Source organism: Montipora foliosa, chromosome 2 (genome assembly GCF_036669935.1).
Source record: "Montipora foliosa isolate CH-2021 chromosome 2, ASM3666993v2, whole genome shotgun sequence".
In the NCBI taxonomy this organism is placed as follows: domain Eukaryota; kingdom Metazoa; phylum Cnidaria; class Anthozoa; order Scleractinia; family Acroporidae; genus Montipora; species Montipora foliosa.
The window spans coordinates 25,292,842-25,297,841 of NC_090870.1; the positions used below are offsets into that span (position 1 = coordinate 25,292,842).

A 5,000-nucleotide genomic window follows, 5' to 3' on the forward strand; every position below is an offset into this window, starting at 1 on the left:
TGTTGCTCTCAGGTTTGCGTGATGATCCAGCTTCTTTCTTGTGTCAAATGCCACTTTGTCAGCATCTCCTTCTTCGAGGCCACCGTTGTCGCTTTATACAAAGCCAAAGTTGACTGATCGAGGTTCAGCTGACTCTTTTAACTGCTCATGAATAGTAGCAAGTGCAAAGGTTACTGCTCCACTCTCCTTTCTTGCGTCAAATGCCACTTTGTCAGCATCTTCTTCCTCAAGGCTACCGTTGTCGCTTTCTTCAAAGCCAAAGTTGACTGATTGCGGTTCAGCTGACTCTTCCGGCTGTTCATGAATAGTAACAAGTTCAAAGCTTACTGCTCCACTCTCCTTTAACGTACTAGATACTGATAGCACGTTAAAGTTACCAGTTTGCACTTGTTCTTTTAGCAAATTTTTCCCTGTCATTCCTCGTATTTCGGTCTGGAGTTCATTAAGAGGCAAAAGCAACGCCAGGCAACACAAAAGATACCATTGTGGATTTTTGCGCCACTCTTTGATAAAGCGGAAAAAATACCTGCCGTACTGGACTAAAAAAAAGAAGAAAAAGAAGTGAATATGTTTGTATGGTATCGCAAGTGAACGAGAAGCCCAACAATGGAGCTTGGTACTTTGCAAAATTGCAGAATCGTGCAGCTAGAGTAATTAGAAAATTTACTTTTGATACGAACTCGAACCACCTCCTACTACTACACTATAATCAATCATACTGATATGGGCAACTCCGGAGCAGACTAACCTCTCAGGACATTTCGATAAAAGTAGATGATTTACTTGTTATCCGAGTAGGCACAGAAATGAGTTGGTGGAGGCCATAAATATCAGCAATGTTTTAGTGTTAGTTGACAAACATTGTTGTCATAATTGGTTGAAGCCATGTCAGCATTCATATCACCGAGTAAGAAAAATTCAAGATTGGTAAGATCAAGTCTAGCGAGATTGGGTTTCCAAATGTGAGAACAGCCCTATTGAAGAGCTAGGAGGCCTATACCAAATGAATTTACAATAATAAAAGGTTTAGAGTTAGGTTTGCGAATTTCGATACACAGGTTTTCAAGCTCGTTTAAGTGCGTACAGAGACATTTATTGTCGATTTAATGTAAAAACATATAGCTCCGCCACCATCGCTCAGCCTATCGGTAGAGTCGCAGCTTTAACAAGCATGATTTTCATTGGTTCTTATCTTTCCTCGGTGGTAGAGGTGGTAGCCAATCGTTATCATGCATCACACAACACATCGCAAGGCATGTCACGTATCGGGCTTGTGAATATCTGTGTGAAAACTTTTGCTGTACACGTTTCATTTCATTGATCATGTATTCATTCGCCGTTTCTTCCACTACACCTTTGCTGTAAGTTTCATTGCATCGATCTAGTCGATCGTGTATTCATGCGCCGTTTCATCCACTGTGGTGTTTCGACTTATAACTTCGATTGCCTTTAATACGTGGTAAGTAATACATTTTTTGAGCAATTGCAGAATACCCGTCCCACCAAATGTCCTGCAGTACTAAAAAAGCTATCAACGCGGTCCGCAGTCCCGAAGTCGATGAATGAAAAGAAAAGTGTTAAAGGGCAAGCTTCTAAACACGATCTTGTGTAAAGTGTAGTTAACCGAACCGCAAAATGAAAGCTAACATTTTTAGAATGCTGATTTTGTGGGCCGGGTATTTTGCAATCTAGCCCATTCTTCATCACTAATGTTTATTTTCGGAATACCCGGCCACATCTTTTAAAGTTTTGGTACCTATTACCGGCAACATATTTTACACACATTGAATAATGCACCTATGAATGTTCAGCCCCAGAGGGTGCATAAGCATAGCGTTCATTGTAACATTCCCTCCTTCTTTACAAGCCTCTGTCACAGAAATAGAACCTGCACTGAGTTTTATAATTTGGAAATAATAAAAATGAGTGGCCCCCATGTTCGTGAAATTATGCGCAGTAGGGATGCGCAATGCAATACTGGGGAATGACCTTACATGTAAATAAGGGTTCTCACCCCCTCGCAAAAATTTTAGGCCATTTTCACCGGTCTCGCCGTCTTCTTTTTTTAATTTCACAAATTTCCTGTGAATTTGAATAACAATGATTGCTTTGAAAAACGCTGTCAAATTTCTAGGGAATGTGAATAACAATGCTCTTTCTAGTCTCGATCCTCCAAGTTTTTTGTTCCCTTTCTATTTTCCAGAATTAATAAATTTCTATTCCAATTATTTTTTCTCTTTCTTTTTGCAGGACTTGGTTCTCTTCCTGAGTGTTCAACCATGGTAATAAATTTAGAACAATTATTTATAAAATTAGTCAAGCGAAAATGATCTATTGATATGACATTTCTTAACCTAATTGCTCAGTCATCATTTTCAATTTAGGCAGTGTGATTGTGGTTAGGTCACAGGACTTGGAAGTCGTACTCTTCTCAAAAGCCCCTTCCCCTCCCCAACTCCCCCAATTTTTTCTCACCATAAATTTTGTAACCCCAACCAAAGCCCTTTAAAAGAATTACTTGCAATGGTTTTAATGTACTTAGTTATATTACAGTTTTACTTTCTGCCATTGTAGGCATCCTCTCAACGAGGCAAAGGGAAGTGTCCCAAATGCCAAGCAATGTACACCAATCGTTACAAACCAGAGTGTTGCAGTAGTTGTGGATTATTGCTGGGAGGGACGTTTATCCCAAAACATCTCAAGAAGCCCAAATTGGACATTCCATTGTCTTCCTGTGTGGTTCTTGGGCCATGGACTGTGTATTCCTGCAAAACAAGTACTCATGACGACAGGTGTCTTGTTATGAAGGATCTGACAAAAGACAGACCAAGTGTTGTTTGTTTAAACCAGAAGTGTAAAGAGACCCGTGCAGTTATGGTTAACAGCAATGCCCCTGATCTATTCATCTGCGAGTGTATAAAGACCATTGAGTCAGCTACTAACCTAGGACATCAGTTTTTGGCTATCCCCAATTTGCAGGGATACCAGGGTGATGAGTCTGTTAAGAATGAGTTGTTGAGGCTGGAGGGATTATCTGACCTACCATTAGCCGTCCAAGTGTCGCCTACAATGTTTTGTGTATTTGGGCTAGTGACAGCAAATAATCCTGCTGGGTACTGCCATGTGAAGGTTCAGGAGGACCCCTTCAGATGCTGTTCCAAGGATTGCAAAACGTTGTTGCCAAGGGGAAACAGCTCAAGGCAAGGAATATATGCATTCATGTGCATATATTGATTAGCCTGGGTGTAATTCACTCCGATAAGATTGTTGTCAGATCCAGCCCTGCATCAACATCATCGTCTGGTGCTGAATTGATTGGTTCAAATGTTGTTGGTTCTCCTGGTTCAGAAATCCCGTCATCAACAAAAGCAGGATCAATGGATCCTGCCATGCCAAACAGCACTGCCATTGATGAGCCAGTGGATACTGTAAGCCGCACTTCTACAGTTCAGCTTAACATGAAAAGGTCCTTGCCACTCCAAATTCCTACTGCTGTCATTCAGCAGGCCCATTTCATGGATATTAAGGGGTGGCCTCCATCTCTAGCACCTTCCTGTGTTACTTGTGGCTTGTGTAGTTCTCCATTGTCTAGAGAAAAAAGTCACCCAGGCCAAAGAGGAGAGTCACTGGTGCTAACTAACCTTAATCCTTTCAAGAAAATTAAATTGTTGGTGAAGTTTTGCCAAAGTCCAAGTTGCCAAGCAATGCACCAAGTCTTTCCCTATGATATAGGTAACAAATTATATTTTATAAAGGTAAATTGATTAACAATATGTCTGATCTGGTGCCAAATACTTTACTCCCTTAGGGGTTTAAGGGTTAACCACACCTTATTTTGATACAGTGTGGTTAACAAAGTGAGTAAGCTTCCTAGCCAGGTTAAGGTGCCCTTTTTTGATTATCTTATATGTAGGCATGTTCAATATTTCTGACAAACTCCTTGTGTCTTTGGAAATCCTGGTGGAATGGCGACACCTTTTCCGTAGAGGAGTTCCGATATCCACAGCAATTGAAAGCAAGCTTGAAGCTATGGCAGAACGAGTCCCGGTTGGTTTCATAACTTTAATGTATTTGGTGAATGGTTCTCAGTAATGGCAAGTGTGACTGTCTTTTGTGTGCAGACCTCCCTTTATTTATTTATTTATTGCTTGGTTATTTCAATGGTTGATTGCCACTGATTACATTGAAAAGAAAGAATTTCAGGACCTGTATCATCTGGTGCCATTAGTCTCACAACAACTACAAGAACGATTTCTGTTTATGTTCTGTTACTTACATCTTTACAGTCATCTCAAACAACATCTCCTGATTATGAGACTGTGAACTTTAACTACTGGTACCTTATTTTTAACCGGAAACTTATCCTAATCATCGTATTTATTTATTACAAGTATTCGTCATTATTTAGACAGATTTCTTCAGCCATTTTGACCGTAATACATGACCTATGTTTTGAATTTCGTTTCTACAGGAACATCCTGGTGGAAATGAATGGTGTTATCTGTGGGATCTGTGGAACAGTTGGAGAGCTGTACCTTGGAGATGGAAATGAGAAAAATTGTTGCAGTATTAGTGAGGTATCTTTCAAGGTTAACTATAGGGAAATGTGTGTATGCTCTATTCTTGTGTTCATCCCATTCCTTTCTTAAAGTTAGCCACAGTATCAAGATGTTCACTAACAAATCAACCATTCATGTTATAAAACCCCGTATAAGTAAGGGTTCCGTGCAAAAAAAAATGTTAAGGAGCTGTTATTTGAATAGTCTCACATTATAGTATTTGTGCCACATGGCCAAAAGTGGACCTTAAGTTGGTCACATGACCGATGAGTGTTAAGTGGTAAACTCACAGCTGCAGCTATATGAACTCCACAAAGAGACAGACCTTGTTTTATTAATTGGTCCGAATGCAAATTTTCAGACGAACATTAGCCTTAAGGTTGAGTTAGTTTATTTCTATTTGAAAACGCAGAATTCATTATCTTGATTTGTATAAAAGTG

At 39.8% G+C, this 5,000-nt stretch overlaps 1 pseudogene; it reads left to right on the forward strand.

Annotated features, from left to right (window-relative positions):
• Window positions 1–606: 606 nt before the first annotated feature.
• The window catches only part of LOC137991372 (HMG domain-containing protein 3-like), a 10,715-nt pseudogene continuing 6,321 nt past the window's right edge, over window positions 607–5,000 (forward strand).